Source organism: Dicentrarchus labrax, unplaced genomic scaffold, assembly GCF_905237075.1.
Source record: "Dicentrarchus labrax unplaced genomic scaffold, dlabrax2021, whole genome shotgun sequence".
In the NCBI taxonomy this organism is placed as follows: Eukaryota; Metazoa; Chordata; class Actinopteri; family Moronidae; genus Dicentrarchus; species Dicentrarchus labrax.
Genome location: NW_026136720.1, coordinates 16,603,894 through 16,628,176, shown reverse-complemented (window position 1 = coordinate 16,628,176; position 24,283 = coordinate 16,603,894). Strand labels below are relative to the sequence as shown.

At 40.8% G+C, this 24,283-nt stretch overlaps 1 protein-coding gene across 3 annotated transcripts in view; it reads right to left on the bottom strand.

The window, feature by feature from the left end:
• LOC127353271 (cGMP-inhibited 3',5'-cyclic phosphodiesterase 3A-like) overlaps window positions 1-24,283 on the bottom strand; it is a 75,209-nt gene that overhangs the window by 36,629 nt on the left and 14,297 nt on the right. The window lies entirely within an intron of this gene.

The following is a 24,283-nucleotide window of genomic DNA, read 5'->3' as shown; positions in this document are numbered from 1 at the left end:
TATGTTTACTGTACCCAGTTTTCTCTCTGTAACTCTCGTGTTTAACAATGCAGATGCTTTACTTTTGTGTGAGGTTTTATGACATCTGGCTCTGATACCCATTACAATTTTGTGTAGGTAAATGGAAAATTAAAAGCATTAAAAATGAAATTAAAAAATGTGTCTTAGCAGAAGCTAAGAAACAAAGTCCACAGACCTTGCTGCCAGCACTTCATAGAGACTATTTCTTTAGTAGGAAGTAGTGCTAGTGAAAACTATTGAAAATGAGTAAAATAAATAAATAAATAAAAATATGTTTATTAACTTCTCATCCTGTAAAACTCTCTAATTCTCAGATGTTATGATTTTATACTTTTATTTGATAATAAACTAAAAATATATGGGTTTTGGACTGTTATGGACAGAAAACAGAATTTGAATAGATACTTTTATTTTATACAAAAAATTATGAATCAGTTAATCAAGGAAATAATCGGCAGATTAAATGATAATGAAAATATAAATGTCAAATCTTATGCAAGAATCTAAGTTTGGGGCGGAACTTCAGGTATTACTTATGAACAGTTGAACAAAATCTCAGCTTCATCAACACTGTTTGCATCGTTTGATCACATTTGATTTTAAGAAAAACATCAGCTGTCATCACATTTTGATTCAAATATTGCTAAATCTTGAAAATCCCCTTTTCCCAGTGAAAAAAAAAGCACAGACAGAAACCTCTCATGTGAAATCGCAGGAACTGTTCCAACTTTTTAAGAAAGTTGTGCATTCACTGGATCCCATCGCTCATAGTAAGAAGCAGATTGAAAAAATATGTTTTCAGGACCTTTAATAGCCTGCACTGTAAATCAAGTTGGGAGTCATAGCAGTTTTAAATCCTGTGTTTTGAATGTTAGTGATGACTTAGTTTACATTTTAATCGTCAAATGTATCTTTAGAACAGTTAGCTGGGCAGGACACATGGTCTAGTCAGTTGTCTACTATGTGGGATAGTTATTGTACACCTCACCCTTTGGTCAAGGCTCTGGCAACAATGGGCACTGCTCCACAGAACGTGGTGACCCTGACAGTAAGCAGACAAGGTCACCAACATAACAATCGCACACATCACTATGGATGCACACCCATTCATAAAGTGCAACCGCTTTTCCACAGTTTGACATTTAGGAGCTCAAAAAAAAACCAAAAAACAATATGAGGGGCTTGCCCTTTTCTCAACAAACATCTTCATTTTCTCATCCTCCATTTTCTAGCCTGAGGACTGAGGAGCCTATATTCTCTGATCATGAGCACGATAATATCTGTGAGCCACTTTAAAGCTCCATCAAGCGTGCACAAAGCTTCTCATGCATTAAAATAACCATACTAGATGGGAAAGGAAGTCAACAAGCAATCAGTTGTGTAAAAGGCTTGTGAATGAGTGTAAATGATAGTTTCAACTAGCCACTGAGCTGTTTGTCTTATTCTTTACTGCTCTGACGACGGGGTTCTGCTTTTACAGTATAGGAGCTGGCAGCAGCTCCGCCACGGTCACGGTGGAGTCCTGCTCCATTAGAAGGTCCTAGTATCAGTGAGGCTTTCCAGGCGCGCACACATAAACAGCCTTTCGGTCTTATGTAACCCAACCTTTTATCTCCATGCTCTGAGAGACAGACACAGACTACACAGAAGTCTACATGCGCCCTTTGATGTGCCAAAACAAAAAACCCACACAAAATCAAAGCTGAGCATAAAATTTGAGCGCTGCAGATAGCCTGTTGAACAGAGTGACTTTACAGGCCACAGTGGAGTTAATTTCCTCTGACACTGGCTCAAACAATTTGATCAACAAATGCATGAGGATCATGTGCTACTCACTTACTAAACCAAACAGTGGATACAGTCTGGTGCCACTATGTTTCAATTTTTTTTACCAGTGCTGGGAAGTCAGTAAACAAAATGTTAGTGTTACTGCTTTCAGATTTCAAACCACCAGCGTTAGAATAAACAAGAAATTACTGTAACAGAAACATCATCTATTTTTCAAAGACCAAAAGCTACAATGTAAGTCACGAGAATAAAAGAAAAACAGACAATAACCTCAAAGACGCTAGAATATGTATATATCACTGCAAAAAAATAAATACAACAATAAAAGGATGCTATACATCTTCTGTTCAAGCAAGTTAACCCTTCTCAAACAATAACAATAAAAAGCAAGAAAAACAAAAAGTCAGGAAATACAATTGGCTGAAATTGTTGTTTTCATTATGTATAATCTCCTGAAAAGTTGTGATTTTCTTACTTTAGAATGACAAAGGGAGTGGGTCCTCTTTCACAAAGTCCACCATGTTGAACCACCATGTTATTACAGTAGCCCAGAACAGAGAGACCAAACACTGATTCTGAATACCTGCTCTACCGCTTCACGGCCACCATAGCTTCTCCTACAAGGAAGGATGAGCTGTATTCAAATGGTTGCAATCTGCAACTTCACTGCAAGATGCCACTAAATCCTACACACTGGTCCTTTAAAACATATGACAGTTCACTGCAAATATTATGTCTGAAGAAGCAAAACCACACATGAATGATGTCTTAGATATGTCCTGGTTTTTCATGGACACCCTCCAGGCAGCATAACACAGCCGAAGCAGTAACATTTCCAAATGGATTTGTTTTTGTCCTAAAGCTCCAGTGCACCTACTGGGAAAAATAACAACTTTGTAGAAGTTATGCCCTTTGTTTCACCCTCTGCAAGATTCATTATGCTGCCCTATAACTCAGAATGAGCCAGGTTCAGCAGTGGCTTTCCATTACTTATAGCAATACTCAAGATTTTTAAGAAACTGAAACCAGTCCTCGGTAAATGTGTCTTTGACAGTGGAAGTATGTCTTTCAATCACTGTGTTACAGCTACCAGAGTAACATGACACACTCAATAAGGTCTAAGGCATTTTTATGGGACTCTGGCTCCATTGTAAACGCATTCTGGAGATTTACTGTACTTCCAGATCCAGAGTGATACAAGAAACAATTTGTATCGTTGTTTCTTCTTTTTCAGTAAGTTTGCCTTCATACTTCTACTACTTGGAGTGGCCATTATTATTTCTAATTGCTAACTAGTTTTCACGCACTCTCAATAACAGCACGTGCTGTCGAGGTGGTGAACTGACTAAGGTAGGTTGTTTCTATTCATGCAGCTTGTTTTGGTTTGGTTTTGAGACATCTGTTTGATTTCTGCTTCCACCACAAAACTGTGGACATGAATGGAATTTCATTTGTGGCACTCACACCATTAGAGAATTACATTTCAGAACTTCAACAGCAACATGTCTTTCCAGGAACAATGTCCCGGTTGCTGTGGATAACCCACAAACCTCACTGTCAACAGTTTTCTTTGGAAGCATTTTCTACCTATGAAGCCTTTACGCAGGGAGATCTGTGGAACATTCAGAATCACAGAGACATTGTTCCTGGAAAGAGATGTTGCTGTTGATTTGGAGGCAGAAATCTCAGAGAGGGTTATCTCAAAACTTGGTCAAATTAAACCAGAATGTTCTGCATGGCTAAATATCACAACAAGTAAGTGATACGTGATTTTAGTAATTTGGAACATCTGACCACTTGAAGGTTAGCCAATAGAGTGAATTTTCCAAATATAACACTTTTTTTAGCACACAATTCCTACTTAATGGTACCTTGGATGGTGTTTAATTGTGTAATTGTGGCAGATGGATACTTCCTGGTTGTTGCATATAGGTTGTTTTTTTACCTCCACACAAGTAGCAGGACTCAGAATGACAAAACCTCACATTAACTTTGGCTGAACTTTAGCTCATCTTTTCCCCGCAACACAAGGAACATAGATCTTGTCCCTTATTTCTTACAGTGGGGTGATGGATGGAAATGCTTCCGCAAGTGAGTGATGTATACAGATTTAGATTTGAACCTGTGTCTTGGTACAAGAAGTCCTGGGTCCTGTCTTTTACCATACAGCTCAATGACAGTTTGTTATAAATAATGGGGAAGATACCCATAAGAAGATGATCTCAAAATGTCAGAAATACAAATAAAGCAGCCAGATATGCCTCCTGCCCTCTGCAAATGCGCTGCAATCTCACAACTCAAAATACTGCCAGCCAAGTAAACTCCCAGCCTTCCTCTCACCCAGAGTGTTAAGAGGGCAGCAGTGTGGATGCCAGTATGTAGCCATGCCCTGTCCACCACCATGGCTCTGAGCCACAGCCCACAGCAAGCAGCCATGCCTCTGAGGTGCTGGGTAAACATCATGGTGTCAAAGCACAAACAAACTACTGGAATATGCTTGTTGTTTGACTTGCTCCCGCCAATAACCAGTTGAGAACCACTTCCCTGTGGGTGTGAAGTGGTGGGAGCTACAGCAGCAGCACCCATAGTGAAGCTCAACTTTCACACTGATCAACCTGAAGCGTCGTAATAGTCCCCCACTGTCATCCACAAACTACAGAGTACTTTTCTAAATCTGTCTAGAAAGGGAACCGGAAACTGCCTCGTCCCAATATAGCTCAGTGCAATTTAACTGCTTGCAGTGTTTCTTAATCATTCATTCATGATCAGGCCTTCATTCTTCTTTCGCTGCCTCTCGCGTCCTATTTTGTTCTCATTACTGGCTTTAAATGAGTGGAGTTGATGTGTGTTGACTAAGAGCTTCAGAAGCTGCGTTAGCTTGTTAGTGCACCCAATTTAGTAGGACTCTAACTCTGCGTCCATTGAGGACACAGTTACCAGGAAGTGCAGACTAGAGATCATCTGTTTGGAGAAGAAGCAAAGGAGAGAAAGAGAGATTGCTGATTTTACAATATGGCCGGGTTAATTAAGGCAATGCTGAAGGGCCAGGAGATCAGTCTGCAGGATTTTCAATCAGCTTGACCCAAGGGTTTTATGCACCACCTCTCTGTCCAATTAAACTCACTATGCTCTCCCTTACAGTTAGGTCTGCAAAGTCATGAATTCACACATATGCCTACTTACTTAAGTGTACACACACATGCACTCAGACTCACACCCACTGCCTCGAGGTCTCAGAATATTTTCTTACTTATTCCTCCTTTGTTCTTTTATCACTGCTCTATGTCAAAGATATTCTGTCATCTGCAGTGCTTGACTCAGACATCCCTGCACTCAATTTCATTTCAGCTGACAAAAAAGAAAGTAGGTCAGATTCTACTAAGTCTCTCCATAGGTTTCAGAAATGACAACGGCTTAGTCATAAGGACACCATCAAGGCAACAATCAAAGATCTTTGTACTCATTTTCATGGGCGTTAGAGCCACAGTAAACTCTATATTGCTGATCACGGCTTTGAAAATGAGGTGTAATCTTGTTTTGCACCCCCAGGTGGAGGTATTCTCATGATTGAGTCATAATGCTGTTTTCTCTAGGGACCCTCTTTGGAAAAGAGTCCTTTTTGTTTCATGCAATTTTTAAAGAATCATGACAATGTATATTCACAGGATTCTCTTTTTGGATAATGGGAAAATGTTGCTGCACCAGTTCGAGAAACTAACGTACTAAAGTGGAGAAACTAATACTACCAGGTGCTCCTTAGCTATTTCTTTCTCTGGAGTGCAGACGGATACAAAATAGTCAACCTTACATATTTAGGCTAACGAGTATTAATTTCACAGTAAAATCCTTAAAAAAGCATCTACTCCCTCTACCCCATTACCAATTTCAGGATCTATGAATATGCAAATTTTCTTTTCCTGCTTGCTGGACTCAAGATGTCTCCTACTTCACTGTAAAGTCCTTTCTCACTGTATGTGCACTGGTGGCGCCAAGTTTCTACATCATACTTGTAAGTTGCATACTGGACTAGGATTGACTTCAAACTATTTGTGATGTCACAAATCATGCTCGTAGGCCCCACCCCTTAGAAATCTGAATTTCAATGAGCACAGATAAACTTTCCTCTTTCAGCAGATGAATATGAAAACATACTTCTAGTGTAAAACTCTACACATACATCATTCTGCACAGTGAAGCTCAAACAGGGGGGACCCAAGTTGATTAGTGTAAGTCTTAATCTTCTTTCTATCCATAATGTATGTACTTTCTTACTTTTTTTATTTTCCACTCTCTTACATTTTCATTAAATAAACTCATCATTCCCCTTGGAAAATAGCTTCATAAACTGTCCTGAATTTAATTGGACACAAGGCAATAGTAACGCAAGAAGGCAAAGGAAAATAGATATTAAAGTGCTGAGAATTAATAGGGGTGTGTACTGTGTACAGTAAAGCAGCAGGAGTTGTGTGGAAAGGCTTGGGTCCAGGGAGACACAAAGTTCTGACCCAAACTGTCTGGCTTTTTGTCCTTGTGACTCCAAAAACCTCGCCGCACCTTCCCCTCTGCCACAACTACCCCGAGCACGGCAGCCGTCCGCTGGGAGGACACTCATAAATCCTTCCCTGTCTGCCTGCTGTGGAGAGAGTATGGAGAGTCATTCCTATTCATGCTGGCTAATGTTTTACAGGTTTTACCATGGGGGTCAGTCACTGTGGGTCATTTGCGTCATCGCTGGAGGGAAGGGAACTATTGAGGTGGGCTGCCAAAGCGGAGGGGGCCGTGTGCAGGGAATGAGGAACACACTTGTGTGTATGCGAAGATTAGCAGACACACACCTCAAAGCTGTTTGGCATCCACACCCGCTCACATTCTCTGTCTCATGCCTGCAAAACAAACACTCACACACTTAATGAACACAATCACACTTGCATGTGCTTTAAAAATGCTCACATGCCGAAATATTATCCCATGATATATTTCACACACCAGCACTACATCTGCACTCTGCCTAATGTTTACTCCTCCACTACTCTTCACACTTTCTTACTCAGAGTCTTCTAATTTCTGAAGTGTGACTAATGGGATTTATCGTCTTTAGGTTTCCTGGGAGAGAATTAGCCTGATCCTAGAAGAAACCCAGTGTTTGAGCCTCTACCAGAGATAGATCTGTCAGTCTCCCAGGGTGAGAGCACACGCCACAAGGATGCCGTGACCCAGAGAAAACCTCAATGGGAGTACCCCATATTCTGACCTCAAAAAATATCAAACACAGCGGCATGAGTGGCAGACAAAGCAAAAATCTCTTCATGAAAGCTTATATGGATAGTGTAAAAATATTTGTACAGCCTCCTTGTGGTTTCATGATTAAAAAGCATAACCCCTTATTTTTTATGTGATATTATTTGTGTACGCACTGTTTTTCCTTGCTTATGAGCTCTGGCCGACTCCTTCGTGAGCAGTTAGGTTCCCAGCTCCGCGCATTCAGCTGGGTGAAAAAGAGGGGATCTGGCTTGGTAGACCTGGCAGCCCGCCTCAAAACAGCATGCCAACGCCATTAGTGTATAATGGTCCAGTCAGGATTACTGCTGGGGCCTGGAGAGCTGAGAAGGGAACACAGCACTCACTTGTTTGTTTGTTTTACAAGCCTCTGCTCTGTTCGTCTGCAAGGTGCCAGTGGGCTTTGTGTGGTTTAATTCACAGTTGATTCAAACGGTGTAGAGTGTGACAACAATAGTGGTTACTCTATGGCCACAGCACACTTGTTTCGAAGAGTTATGTCAGAACAAATAGGTTATGACATCCCACTCATTTAATAAATCTACGCTAACTTTTCTTCCTCTGAAATACAGACGCTAAGTTTGCACTGTCAGTCATTCTGTGGTTGATACATTTCCCCAAAGGTGACTGCACCTGCTTGTTAATTGGCTAATTAAATACACATTGAGAGAACAACTAATTCTCTCTTACGTGCTTTTCATGTGTTATTGGCCTGGCTTCATGTTCATCAAATAAGATGGACAGCATTGAGATAAAGAGTGCATTTCCCCATCATCCATCAACTCGGTGATTCAGCCCTTCAGCCTGCTTCAGCCACTTGAGTATTTTCTAGCTGAGCTTTCATCACAAAATGGAAATGGCAATATTGATTTATGTGTCTTCTTAAAGACCTTCTGTAGTGTTTATGAATTAAATTATGAAAAGCCAGGCGGAGTGTAGGCTGATAAAAAGGGTTATGCCACATTTTTCCCTATTTTGTTGCCCACAGGACTTATTTAGGCAATGAAAAATGGATAGATTTGTGCTAGTTTAGTGCACAGTGCAGGTCCCAGACAACAGGGCTGGGTGTTACGGTTCCACTGTAAAATGTTTTTATGAAGCCATAAGTCTGACTGGGACAGGAGGCAATATTTCTTTTGGAGGAGGCGATCTACGTCAAAAGGGGTTTTCAAAGTTAATGAACAGTTGAATAACAAAACAATTTGGACATGACCTTGACATGTGAACTCAAGCAAACACACTGAGCTTCAGAATCGTTTAATTTTGGCTGAATAATGATGTGGACATCTACTCTTTGATATTACACTGTTCTAGCTTTGGCGTAACAACTTAAGCTTTGCTATAAGATAATTCAGTGAATGAGGAACATCAGTCAAAGGCAAAGTTATGAAAGCAGCATGGGAATTTGTGCATGCGTGCTGCCTCTAGTGCATACATTATTTAATCTTTTATTCACAGGCCTGACTCAGCAAGGTCTGTGTTCTGTGTTTTGTCTGTGCTCATCAGAGAGCGGACCACACACACACATCTCCCCCACTATTTCAGCTGCACATAGAACATTTACAATCCCATCAAGATTCCCACAGGACTCAGTAAACAAACAGACAGCAATTGCCCGCTCAAGCATATGCCTTTAAATCACATCCCTACATCCTTTATAAATCACTGATGTAGAAACATAAACGTACAGTCAGGACAGCACCTATGTACTGACTGATGTACTCAAGGCTTGTGTGTGCATGCATGAAACTGTGTGAATGCCAGCCTCTAATAAACAGCATGTGTACCTGCGTGGAGGCATAAATCTCTGCTTCCTCTTTTTGCAGGTGGAAGGATTTGCATTACAGAGCCTGTTCCCCTAGGAAAGGCTCGGGTCAGCCCCATGGGCCATTAGCTTCTAAAATGCTTGCATTGTTAATGAAATTCACAGAGGGCTCTAGTTCCCCATGTAGAAGAAATGCAGGGTTCTGTGGGGACCATGACGGTACAGGGGAACAAGAGATGGCCTTCCCTTACACACTCTGGGCTTCTCTCTACAAGGCAAAGCACAGAGCCATTAAGAATGGGCCATCATGCTGATAGCCATCCTGGAAACCTGGCTTAGAACAAAGTAAACAGGGGGGTTAGATATAGGAGATGCTGGTTTGTCCTATGGGGAAATAGGCTGAAGGCTCCATGAGTGACAGAAAGCCATCGTCTTCCATCACACCCTCACTGAGGCTTAGCAAGCACTACACAATATATACTTAAAGCTTATATCTAGCTACTTCTATCTTAAAGCTCTCCGTCCTGCTCGCCAGAATGATATATGATGTGATAATAACCAAAGATACTGTAGTAATAATATGTTGTCACTGTGTTGTGCAGCAGTTATGCCTTTGGCAAAGGTATATTATGATGTATGGTTTTAGTAGAGCACTACTGAAAAGTGACAACAACTTTGTGACTAGACCACCCAGAGTGATTGTTCACAGGCCCACTGCAGAGACACATTTATTTCAAACTGTGAATTTGTAAAAGGATACATGCTTTATATCTGTTTATATATGTGTAAGCCAGTGGTGGAATAAGAATTGAGTTCCTTTACTTGAGTAAAAGTGCAAAACAGATTTAGACATTAGCAATAGGGATCCATCTATGGAGCCATGTTTTGAGCCATGTTTCTGGCCACCAGGGAAACTTAAGCCCAATATTCACTCTCTTTTTACCTTATTTTTGTTCTTCACCAACTTCTGGCTCTTTAGCTGCTAAATATAGAATGCAACTGTATGTCATATACAATCACACACTGTACAATGTATAGTGAAACGTCTCTGCATTGCACTCAGCCGAAGTACTAAGAGCTGTGGCTAGCCACTGTAGAGCACCTGGGGATCAACTTCAGATCTAAGTCAAGGTCACTGAGTGGAGACATGAATGTACATGTTTTGCTGGTGGGGGAAACCAGAGCACCCAGAGCTACCCCATGCAAACACAGGGAGAACATACAAACTCCACACAGAAAAGCCCCACCACCTTCTTGTTGTGAAGTGACAGTGCTAACCACTAGGCCACCATGCAGGCTTCAAAATGTGCTCCAGGTTGTTGCTAACTTTAACTGTCTTTAACTTGGTGTTTGGGCAGGTATCATACAGTGGGTTTATCAAAACTTGTTTGATGGAAACAGCTTCCTGCAATGTCTAGAAACAAAGTTGAAGACAGTGGTAAGATTAAACCAAAACAGAGGTGAACTGCAGAGTCAGGTCATAATTCTCTGTTGGTTTTTCACTACAAGCAACACCTTTCATATTACATGTAGTAATTTGATCCATTGTTAATATAAAAATATGAACTACTGCAGCTCTAAAATGCTGCAAATTTGACCAGAACAATGCACTGAGGCCACGTTTAAACCAAATTGTAATGTATTTCAGAAGGATGTTTGTATTTCAGAAGGATGTCGTGTTGAAATTCTCTTTATATCCCAATAGCAATCGATTGAATGGAAAGAAATCTGCTTTCTGTGTTTGTTACAGGTCTGTAAGAAGCCCATCTAATCATGGCCGGCCTACCTGCCTGCCTAGCTAACTTCTTGCATGTAGTCTTGTGTGATGGCCACCCTAGCAGCCACACACTGAGGCAAAAGCACATGGTGGCAACTCTTTCATTTGTTTGATTATCTTTAGGTTTAGAACTTATTTATTCACAATAAATAACTGGACACAGATTTTGGATTCATAATACACAGTTTTATTATCCATTTTTGACAGCTGTTATCTTTTTGTGGTGCACACAATTGGTTAACTTCCTTTGTCAATTTTGGGTAGTATTATTAGGTTCATTCAGGTTATTTTTCATTGCATTAATTCAGTTTTCTTTAAGTTACCAGTTCGTGGGTGCTGCTGCTGAAGATGTCTCATGGCTGACAAAGAAAGTGCCAGCAGAATCAGATAGGCTTAAAAGGGGTTGGGCCGATAATTGGGCTACACCATGTTGGCCGGAATCATGGGGAGAGGTAGTGATTTCTCCTTGTTTGAGTTTAGTTATTTCTGATTATTATGCTTTTTGATGTTTAGTATTTCAGTATTTTCCTTAGTTAATATTTGGCTGCATTATCTGGATATTATTTGAGGTTATTATGGTTTGTTTAAATGTTATGTTTTAGTCTATTCTCCCTGTGTGTCAGAGTGGCCTGATCAGCCACTATTTAACTTTCCCCAATGTCTCAGTTTAGTTAAGTTGGTTTGGTTGGCTGGCTTAGTATGTTCAGTCCGTTCAGTTAATGTAGCCTGAGTTAAGTTCTGTTTAGCTAACCTCTTTTATGGGCCCATATTTGTATATTTTGTAAATTGATTATTTTCAATTTATTTTGTGAATAAAATTACTTTAATAAATAAATTTTACCCTTGACTCCACATGCCTGCCAGCTCGGTCCCTGACATCTTGTTATTTTCCTGAACTATGTAGTATCTAGAACTATATATGAATGAGACATGAAGTAGTTGGATAAGGTTATTAATGACAATCATGCGCTGTGCTCCTATCTCCAACACTCTCATGACTCATCCTCCAGCAGTACCTACCCTAGCTTTAACCTTTTGCACTGGAACATGCAAGCTCTGATAACAGACAACATGGAGTGTAAATCATTTAGAATTTTCAGCTTCTGCGAGGATTCTATGCCACTATATTGCTATAAAGCCACCTGGTTGTTTGTAATATTCTAAATAAATAACAATGTTTAAATTTATATTTCATATTAATTCATATTAAGTTTTAACTTTTTGTTTCCTTATTAAGTTTAACCCAGGACGTTACAATACCATTACAATATTCTATGCAAGTTAAATAAAACTATTCAACACAAAACTAGTAAAAACTTTTCAAATCTCTGCTGGATGCATTTAGCAGTTGTGGTAGCTTTGTAGTAGGTGCTTCATCATCTGTTGCCTGGTGGACATCTGCACACTACTGAATACACTCTTGTAGTTACTGATGCATTAATGTGTAAAATGTTTCCTAATATTGTGCTGGTATGATGATATGAATTTTAAGGTACTGCATCTTAATTTGTAACCTCAATATAGTTTTTGTATGTAAAAAATCTTCTTCGTACCAAATCACTGTATGAATAAGAAAATAGTGGAATAAAAAGTACAATATTTCCGTATGAAATGGATGGAGAAGAGATATAAAGTAACATAAAATGGAAATGTTCAAGTAAAGGTACTTGTTTGTTACAGTACATGACTGTATATAAGAAAGTTGGTCTTGTGTGTGTTTACACCATATGTCTTTGAGTTTATCCATGTATAGGCATACACTATACATACAGTATATCCCTATATATATATTCTTCATGTGCTCTGTTCTCATGTCTGGGTGTGCGTTGCATACAGATGTATAATAGTGTCCATGTATGCATGTATGCCCAGGATCTGGATGAAGGCCAACCACAAGCTAGAAAAACATTGTTAAAACACTTTGTTAGTCTGCTGGTTCAACATTGAAGGAATCCTAGTAAAAATACACAAAGAATTTGTTTCTTTTTTCACGCTCAACAACACACAGCAAAACCTTCTTGAAGTTCCTGAATCGTCTTGATCAGAGCCACTGGTGCCACCCACACACACACCAGGCCAAACGGCTACTTGTGTTTACCTAGCCATGTGACTGAAGCTACGGTACATCCAGTGACGTCAGCTTACATTCCACACATTCATCAGTCTCAGTTCTCACTGATACTGTCTCAGATGCTGCGGAACAGAGGGAGCAGAGATCATACATTATAAAAGCAGCAATCATTCACTGGGCCTGTGTTTGCTATGTTTATCTTTTCCTGATAAAATAAATAAGCACTACTTTGTGTTTGCCATCTGTTTTCATAAGCAGTTGTGCTCATGAACAGCTATTGCCTGAAATATTCTTCCTGTTCCACTTAAAACATGGAATCCATAAATAATTGCAAAACTGCTGTCAAGAGATGGATACCGGGAGCAAACAACTCACTACATAAATATGCATGAATCCTTAGCTTTAAAGTACAGTATGTTTTGTTTGGTGCTTTTGCTTGTCGTGTCTGCACCTTACTGTTAAATCAGGGTCTGTTTCTCTCTTTTATTATAGAGGACAACAGTGGCATTGAGGATCCTACAATATGTATGTGAACGAATCATTGTGTGGTGGGCTGGAAAGTACTGAGTGGCAGTCTCCTGGTTGCTTTTGGACTACAATAGTTTCTTGCTATTGCCAAAAACACTAATTGCTCAATGTGTAGGCCTCATGTAAATAATTTAGTAGTCACAGTAGGGTATGTACTAGTCAATACAGTGTGACATTATGTTAGCACCATGTGCTCACAACAACCCTGTCTCCTAGAAATTACACTTGTATACAACTGATCTGCACAAGTAAATATGTTTTGAGCAAATGTAATGCTGACAGGACCTTTTTTTATCAGCCTAATGAGGAAAAGGTTTTACCTATTAAACTCACAAAATGCTGATTGTGAACATATTAGCAAAATGTTCCCAGATAATGTGTTTAATTTGCTCTCATCCACTCATGCAATACATCATCTGCCTGAGCTCCAGAAGCATGGGTAAACTGTCATAGTACTAAGGGAAGGATTGGGTCTTCATTTAATACTGAAAAAGTCAATAGTGAGTTGAAACACATGTTTACTTTGTTAACATTTAACAAAAACCACATCTAACCTTAACTTTAACCTTAAGTGTTTTTTTTGCCAAAAACCTAACTACACCCAGACTCAGGACAGAAACCATGATCTGTGGTTTACTAGTTCTAAGCTAAACTAGCTAAATATATAGGTAGTTTCTTTGATTTGTTAATATGTTATATGTGTGCAATAAATTTGATCATGAACATGAAAACAGGAAACACCAGAGTTGTTGTTAGGAAAAAACTTTGTCTTTTCTCCTCCTCCTGGACAAAATGGTAGCTTCATACTTTGCATTCTGTTGCTGAAAGCCACAAAAACTTTCACAACAGAAAAAATTTAAGACAACATAACTCTAAAAGGGCTTAGCCTATCCTAAACGGTCCACTCTGCAGCACAGCTGAGGAAACAATTAGCTGAAACCTTTGCCTTTCACATTCTGCTCCCCACGACGTGGTCCAAATACACCACAGAACAGCAGGCTTGCTACCATCTGAAGAAGCAAAGAAAACATGATGGAGAGTGTGATGGAGGCTGTGTTTAACCTCACTCAGTCATTACACTGTGCAAATCCTCATTTGTTATTGGTTTAATTGGCCAATCAGTAACGATGGCAGGATAATTAATCAAACAATGAAAAGAAAGATTAATCCAGGTTTTAAGATTGTGTTCAGCAGAGATTCACATCCCGTATATGTCCGACAAAGTGGGTCTGTAGCCTGAAGCTAGTGTGACTTCTCATCTGTAATTGCTATAATTGCACTTTCCGTAGACCATGGAAAAGCAGAAACAAATAACGTCTGCTACAACTCTGGATAAATGACGACCATCAGCCAGTATTGTTTTCACAATGCTGGCTCCAAAAATGCCCAATTGGAAAGGATAATCCAGTATAATGGGAAGTAGTTCAATTAATTAGCGAGGTAGACTAGAGGAGAGGTATCATAAAACTGGACCATAAACAGCTTCAACTGCATAGTTGATAAGGTTGTACTGTGTAGGACTTGTAAATACAAAATGGCCACCCTTGAGTTAAAAACTGTGGAAATTTGGGCAAATTGTCTTTTTTTTCCATCTGAAAAATCTACATGTTTATTATGTGCATGTGCACATTAATGTAATGGAAAACAGAACCAAAAACAAATTAGTTTTCCCCATATAACCTGATTAGTATGGCTGCACCAGCATGAACCAAATGGATCTGGTGCAGACAACCAGCGGAGATGAAGAGGAGGGGGCTCACAGATCTGGCCAACACTGACACTGTCACATTGTAAAACCTAGAAGACAAGAAGGGAGGAGGAAACTGCAGACAGGCCTCACTCAACCTGCATCCATATCCAAAACATTCACTGTCAGGGATTACAACATTACAGAACCAATCACAGCAACAGTAATGAGCTGTCAGAAGTTGGAACCAACAGCTAAATGACGTCTGTCAGGTCAAAGGGAGATTGTTTTAGTAGAACAGTGCATTTTCCATGTGTCACATTTCATTCCAGTCGCTTATACACTGTGATACCAACTGGTAGATTAACACTGATGTGCTGTAACACAACAGCAATGCTGATGAGAGGGGTTCACGTAAAGGAATAGTTCAGTATTTTGGGAGATATACTTTCTATTTATTATACTAGAGGATCAATATTAGTCTCATAACTGACTGTTAAATATAAAGCTACAGCCAGGAGACGACTGCTCAGCTTAACATAATGACTGGATAAATTGGGTTTTTGTGTGGATTAAACAACTGAGATATAACATGTTAATTAGTGAGCTTAACAGACACTGGTAAACACAGTCGGACTAGCTGTTTCCCATGTTTTCACTTTCACAAGCGAATAACTGTATAACTATTTCTTTCAAAATGATTCTCCCACTTTCCAAACATTTTTACAGTGTGTGAATCCACCCCGCCTGGCTCTAACAATCACCTTGCCCTTGTCCTTGACTGGATTCGATCCCTGTGCTTAGCTGGCAGTGCCCACTAAACTGTGGGCAACCAGTGGACCTGTGCTGGCAAAATGGGCCTCGCCTTGGGCAATAACGCCTTCAAATGTGGCTCATTGGGTTATGGTTCAATAGTGCTCCCAGGGGCTTGGGTCAAAACTCCAGTCACATGCAACAACGCACTAATGGGTATGGCTCTGTTTTCCCCTCGGCTTTAGAAACAAGTCAAGGCCAAGTCAGCCAGAAACCCAGCCGTGACTCGAGGCTGAGCTGTAAGGCGACCCTTTTTTTGTGGCCATCATCTGGTATAGCTGCCTTTCTGGCAAATCGCACAGAATGACACACACTCACGAACTACCCTTCGTGTTTCCTCTGCCTCTGTCTGCCTCTTTTTTTCCTTTTGCCACACATCCACAGAGAAACTTCACACACACACACACACACACACACACACACACACACACACACACACACATGCATCTGTGTCAGACGGCCTGTTTTCCACCGGGGTCTAATTGATTGCAAAATGAAGACGGACGCCTGTGCAAGGCGAGCCCTGTTGATTAGCAAGAGACACAGAGTCTATTACAGTGGTCCTGCACCCGACCCAAACACATCACCCAGACAACCAGTCAGTCTTCATATTTAGCCACCAATCACACACCTGACTGGATGAGTGACTGAGCCGAGCATCCACACGACACAGAGGCGGTGGTAGATCACCACTGGTTTGGGAGACAGCAATACCCCTTTCCTCAGCAGAGATACAACACTTACAATAGGGGAAGGAAATTGGTTGGAAATGGGCAGTGTAATGGTTTCAGCCCCGGCCTCTCTGAGCAATGACAACAGACATAACACAGAGCCATTAACGGCTTCACTGTGTGAGTGTTTGGCTAGCCAGACAGACCGTCCGCTGCTAGCTAGAGATTGAGGCTGGCCTCATTATTGACATTTTGATGGTTTTCAGGCTTGGAAAAAGTCAAACTCTGTGGAAGACTGATAGATTTTGGCTATCATACCCTTAAAAGCTTTTGCGGTACTTTGAATTACGCATATGCACTGGTTATTGGAGAAGTACATCCAAGTGTATCTGATTTAATGTGAAACTCATAACAAATGAATTAACAATAGTAGCTGTACACTCTAGCAGCCATAAATTAGACAGGTAATAATTTTTCATGATACTCCTTTTTCAATTGAGTAATAAACTAAACCTGAACTTCCTTTATTGTACTCTGGCACCCTGGGGATGGCTGGAGCTGCATTAATCTTATGTAGGCGCGGATACACAAGCGAGTATGTTTCTTTTTCATCCGAGCCTGTCCTCTCACCAGAGCAAGGAAAGAGAAAGGAAAAGGCAAAACTATAAAGAGGAAGAGCCTGTAGAAAAGATAGGGGTCGGCCGTTCAGTGGAATTCAACAGTGCATGAAAGGCAGGGAGAAAAATGAATACATCTGGCGTGGAAATAGGAGAGGTGGTTTGTCGGGCATTACAGAGTTTGGAGAAGAGAAGAAAGGAGAGGGGAAAGGAGAGGACAGGGAGTAAAATGGGGGCTAATCATGAAAGAGACAGAGCTGGGAGGCAAGAAGAGACAGAGGATGACTAAAATAGGGACAGTCAAGTAAGAGAGGGAGAAGCTCAGAGAGATGGGGATGAAATGGAAAAAAAGGTAAAAAGAGAGCAAAGTGTGGGTCTCTAATCATATAAGCACATAGTGAAACTATAGATTAGGGGGAGGTGATGTTAACTTGAAGAGTTACGTCCCCATCCGGAGCCGGAGCTTTGAGCTCACATAGGACGAGATGAGGGGGAAAGAAAAAAAATTAATGCACCTCCCCAGAGTGGGGAGCACTGTGTTACCATGGAAACAGCTCTGACGTCAGAGCAGGCATTATGTGATTACTCATAGAGTCTGTTGAGGAGCGGGCCAATAAAACAGGGACCATTACTCACACACAGAGAGATGGCCAGAGCTTGTGTTACACACACGCTTGCTTACGCACGCGCATACGCACTCACAAGACTCACAAACATAAAGGAAACACACTTGTGAACACACACAAAGTTCTACCAGCATTCTAGCAGCTCCACCTTAAAAAACAAAAAGCAGACTCATGATACACTGCATGAACATTTTTACAATCCAGACTCAATCCAGATTTTACAATCCAATTTTACAAGGGCTCCTGATTTGGAATGCAAAACGTACAGTTTCAACATTTCGCTTGATAACCTTGGTGCTAAGGAATAAGGCAATAACCTGAACACTCAGCGCTAAAACCTCAACACAAGTGTCCCCTCGGTGACTCTTCATCCTTACAACGACAAGGAGCGCAAATACTACCTCATCAGTACAACCACAAGCAGGATATCACAGGCAGAATCTGCGTGTTCTGCATTCCACACACTCTGACCCATGTCTGACAAAGTACATCAAACATGCACGCTGACATGTACACTATTGTGCGTCACAACACACACACGCACGCACACTTCCTCTCGCCATCTCCCACACATTCTCTACTGGGAGTTAAAACACTGTTAGGGCTGATAAGGATCCAGGCAAACAGTGTGGATAAACAGTCACTCTGGTAATTAAGAACCACGGGCCTATCAGAAAAGAGTATGTCGAGACAAACATGTGATACAGACTCCATTACTGGGAGCGTACACATTCCCACCACATAGACCATTAGGTGAGTCCAGACAGACGGCGAGAGTCACCAGAACTAAAAAAGCCAAGACTGGCTCCAGTAGTTTGTAATCATATTTACTGTGTGGTCTACTGTGTACCTCTGGTGACAAAACAACTGCAAATGTACAATATCTTGATGAACGCTCAGGATGTTTTTGGACATGAAATATGTAAAGTCATATCTTTGTTAAAGTACACCTCATGAAAATGTTCCGTGAAGGGTTTATTCAGACATGACTGGGCAGTTAAGAGAAACAATACTTGTGTGACATTTGGTATGTGAGAGGGAGTGGTGCCACTGCTGGAGAACAGCAGTGAGTTGAACTGTACTGATGTAGTACTGATAGGAAGGAAAGAGAGCCTGCTTTTGTATCCTGCATCACTGATTTTAAAACTTATATTGAGCCTGCTTAAATGACTATTGTGGTGTGGGATGCTCGGGCGCGTGCCTCACTACTGAATTCCCTTTCGTAACTTAAAATTTAGAGAGGGAGACTGTTGATTATTGTGGTTGTACTTTTTTGTAACTCTTTTGTCCTGGACTGATCCTCAACAACTTAAAGATTTTAAAAGCAGCTAACAGGTTTAAAAAAATATTTCTTGTCCACAGTCCACACAGGCAATGATTGCCACAGTTGACAGTAAATGACGGCTTTCAGCAATGAGCACATCTCAGAATATTTTCCGGTCATTGAAAGTGAAGTGATGAGGAGAAATTGCAAATAAGCTGTTAACTGTTTGCCAAATTTCACTTGTCTTTTAAATACAGTTGTTATAATAAACAGGGACATGTTCCCAGTTTATTTAACTATAAGACAAAAGAAATGAGCTATGAGTAAATGTCTTGCCAAGGACATCAGTACTATTCTAGCTATGAGTTTCACAACATAAATATACACATCAAACATGGCAAACTGATGCCTCTCTTTGTAATGACACTTCATTGTTTTTCCTTCAAAAAGTGTTTTCTCTGAGTGAGACAGATTAGCAATGATCAAAAGACACATTGTAACAGTAGCTGATTGACTTCAGCAGCTCCAGTCAGAAGTATCTCTCTCTCTCTCTCTCTCTCTCTCTCTCTCTCTCTCTGTTCGTACATCAAGTTACATGTGTGAGCTTCACCCAATGTCAGTCTATCGTCCTCTGCAGTATCTGTATTTTCAACTGTCCTTAATGTGCATGACGCAAGTTCAGTTATTACATTTGGGACAAGTGCTCCATGTCACTTCTCTGCCACAAATGTGACTGAGCTCTGGCCAAAACCTGATACACTATACTCTGCACCATCACTAATTTGGTTACAATGATACCATATCTGAGCTGATCTGATTAGAGGCTTGCAAGCCCAATAGCTCTCCCTCCTTCCCTTTTCTGTCTGTCCCTGCGAAGTGTGTGAATGTGTCTTAGTTGTGCAGAAATGTATACATTCATACATCACAGCGCAAGCGTGTGTGCGCGCCATGTGCATGTGTGTGTGCTGAAGCAAGCTGCAGTCCACCTGGCAGGCCACTGAACTTAATGAGTCTCGTATTCCTGCAGCATGTGCAGCCACATCCGCTGCCTGAGGCTCCGACCAGGTGCTCTGATACAACATATATTCAAACAACGTGAGCGGGATCTTCCTAGAGGGCCTTCTCGTAATATCACCGTGACCAACAACATACCACCCAGAAGGAACAGTTTTCTTTAAAACTTGGCTCTAATAACATCAACCTGACAATTAGGAACTTTTTAAAACATGGAAAGCTCTCCAAACATGATAAGAAACAGGGCGACTGAGTAACCTTCCAGATGTTATTTATTACTGACTAACTTCCAAAAAGTATAACCACACTGCATATAATCATATTGCATTTATAAATGTGGCATATTAAGTTAAATGGACTCCAATTTCATGGCAGTGAAGTGACTTAAGGTACTACTACTACCATGTTAACTTTACAAACTACATGTGAAGTTATGTCAAATATTTTTTGTTTCTGGATTTAAAGTGATAGCAAAATGATTTTCTCCTTAAAATAAAAGGTTAAAAAATGTTACATAAAAAAATTTAATATTATTGCACAGGCCTGTAATGGGTCAAACAAGATCATGATACCGGTCAAGAGAAATTACTTTCTGAAATACATTCGTCAATGATGTTATAATGATAATATTAGTTCTATGATTAATCAAAGAACCAAACAGCTAAAACTCTAATATCCCCATGACTAACTCATTGGCTCATGACGTTCTCTTATCAAAAAGACAACACCACATCAGATCACCGAAACAAAACAGAGCCACAGTGACAAAAGGCTCCCTCAGAGCAAGGGGGGGGATGACATGCAGCAAAGGGCCACGAATAAGAATCGAACCTGGGCCGCCGTGGTAAGGACTCAGCCTTTGTATATAACACACACACTCTATCAGGTGAGCTATTGGGGCACCCTGCTGCCCTAAATTGTTTATAAAGGAATTGTCAGTATAAGTACTTGACTGGATTAGATTATTTTTCATACATTTTCTTTCATGCATCATAAATGTCCATTCAAGACAGTTCACTGCAGTCTACGGTAAAGAAGTTCGTCTTGGCAGAGGGTTCAGGAGGTGAAGGTCACGGTGAAGAAAAGAGCTGATTACACTATAGATAAACCAGAGCCCCATAAAGTATCATCATTTCAAAAAGCAAAAACTACAACATTTGTGCTATAAATGGATTTCACTAGGATCTTTTGCAGTGCTTTTCTCTTTTATTTTATATTCAAAAGTAATTCTGATAAAGTTTTTCTTTTTCTCTAGTTTTGGAAAACCAAAATGTATGACCCATAAATACAGTGCAATACAATCATGTTTTAGCCATTACACATTTTAAAAGGAATGTCTCTGTACACACTGAGAAAAGTTCAAAGATATGAAGGCAGAAAAGTTGGCCCAGTAGTTGAAGTATCCCAGCCTGGCCTGGGTCCATACGTTGTCCAGTCAACTACCTAGCAACACAAATTGGCAGCTTCCTCCTCCTTACTTTACCTCCCAAAAACCTTTGCAAAACACTCCCTCACTCCTCTCTTTTCTTCCTCACTTGCTCCTCTTCTCTCACTATAGCCAAGTACATAGACTTACACTCTAGAGAGACATTTGAGCAATCATCACAGTAGGGTGGACTTTCCCTGCAATAATAACTGTCTTGCTACTGATGAGAGGCCTTTCAGAGTTCACTCTCTCCCTCCCACTTTTACTCATGATCTTAAGCCTTCCTTTGAACAAATGTCAAACTTTTCAAGGCATATGAGTGAAGAAGTGACCCAGGAGGAGATGAGTGTTAGAATTTGTTGAGGCTCCAAATGAGTGTGAGTGAGGGTTTATTTGCAGGCCACAGGGCAGCTGTCTGCTGCAACCTGCAGCCGGGCCCTGTGAACAACTTGGCCAGAGCAACACTACCAAGGCAGTGGTAATGGGCAGTACAGGACTTTGAAGAGTGTGTGTGTGTTTGTGTGCAACATGCACCATCTCCCCTAATGTATTCTCCTAAATGTGACCCGTGGTTCCAGTTCCTTTCCAGCAGCTGACCACCATATGTAAAAGGCCCGCGCAGGTCCACTGAATCCCTGTGTAATGGGCTGCACAGATGCCACTTTCCTGGAACAATTCTTCCTGTGTGTGTGTGTGTGTGTGTGTGTGTGCGCGCGCGCGCGTCCCTGTCTTTCTCCGTGCAAACAGACTCTAACGTTCCACACATTTCCCTCAGTATGTTTCACCACTGTCTGGAAACAATGAAAGGTGCTGGGTGGGAAGTGGGGAGTGGAGAAAAAGTGGAAGAATTGTGGAAAATGGCACGGTGGGAGAAAGGGAAACACATAAGGGGGAAAGTTATGCTGCTGTTTGGACAAGCGTTGTTGAGGGTAAGTAAAAAGGGAAGTACGTAAACTAACAGCAGGTCAGTAGTGAGGGGAGGAGGAGAAGGGGAGAGTGAGCAAGGGCAAGGCAGATTACTGACTTAATGGCAGAATCGAGGCTGTCAAGGGCCTCAGAGACACTGTTTGTGTAGTTTGGACGGAGCCTTGTAGAGCATGCGGCGTGATGATGGAAATCTTACACTCACTCAAAACAAGCCCGCTGACCTTTTCATCTACCGGCCCCTGAATCAATCTTAACATTCTGCCAACATGGAAATGAATGAGTGCTTATTATATCTGTGGCAACATCACAGACTCCGGCCCCCTTTTGCGCAGGTGTGTGCGTGCTATGTGGGCATGTGCTAGTGTGTTTCATGAATGTTGTCTGTTTGTACTTCCTTCAACATCCAAGTGCATTCCTGCCGTCAAACAACAATATTGGCCCATGTGAAATGAAGCAGGAATAATCTTTATAAGCGCGTAATCTTGTTGGGTCTGCCCTCAGCTCGCTCAGCAACAGAGTATACATCCGCGAGGAGCTGGGCGTGACGAGAAATGTAAAGACCTCAGTCACAGTAAATTGAGTTGCTTCTTGAAGATGACCAATCTTCATTACCACTGACATTTCAGAAATAATGAGCTCATCATAGACAGTGCGAGCAGTCTCTCACTGGAGGAGACACCATTTTGTTTTCTGGAGTTTGTCTGAATTCTGAACACACAGAAAAAAGGGCCCAACCAAACATCTGCCTGACACAGTATAGCCTCTGACTCGTCCCTGGGGGAAAAATAACAAATGAAGAGGACACCGCTGCCAAAACGGAGCAAGATTAATAACTAAACAATATCAACATATAAATAGCACACAGCCAAGCCTTTGAGTGAGATCAATAGGTATTGATGTTTTTCTTTTCCATAGATATGGGTTATTCTGCAGATTTTTCTCAGAAATTGGGAAGTGACTGCCAGCTGCGGCTTGGCACGCAGTGCAGCAATGCCATTTTTTGAAATGGAGAAATGCTTTGACCCCATTATGGATGAAGAAGCTTATATGCAACGTAGATGAAATCCAAAAATACCTACCAAAAAGTGACCCAAATGATTGCAAAGAAAGATTCCAGGGAAAATTAAAATGAATGAGTTGAAATGAGGTGTTTACATGGAAGACAAATCAAACCTATGATCTTCATATACAAATCACATGAACTCTCAGATTGCAGGCTGGACTGTTCTGCCCATACTTTCTCCACCGAAGAATTGCTGCAAGCATTGTGAACATACTGTAGCCTATCCATGATTTGATTTAATCAACTGAAATTTGTGAAATGCCTAAGTTTTTTTTCCACCCTCATTACCACAAATTATGTAGAGGATTGGTTACACCACAAATCGTGATGTGTGTATCAGATTTAGGGGGTGAAATCAGATTAGTTGAAACATTATCATCTCCCACAGGGGACTGAGTTCATATTCACATGCTGGCAAACCGATGAACTAGCCATTTCCCCCTGCATTAACTGATGGTTTGGCCACTTGGGGGCAACAGAAACACACCGTAAATAAAACACTGACATATTATCACCATTTAAGTTGATATGCCAAACTTGTTAGCAAACGGTGCACATTTACACATTGAAGAGATACAGAGCAACATTTGCATTTATTTGGAGTCATGTTTGTGTCAACTTAATGAATGTAATTCCAAAAACTGCTGTTAACTTGCTCCATGTCCTTTGTCCGTTGCCAAATGGCCTGCTTTAAATGACTTGGCTATGTATGGGAAATTGTCTGCTTTATTGTATTTTGTTGTTGCTGTCTTTATGGTGTCTTGTTGTCTTCTGTCTGTAAACTTCAATCATTTGTTTTAGGACATCTTGACAAAAGACTGCAGGTGAAAATTAGCCAGCTGTCTAACACTGGTACATTTGCAGAAATGTTGATTAATGTTTTCTTGGTAAATTAAATGAAATGAAGGTATTAACATTCCAGCTCTGTTTTGGTCTCAATCATCTCCT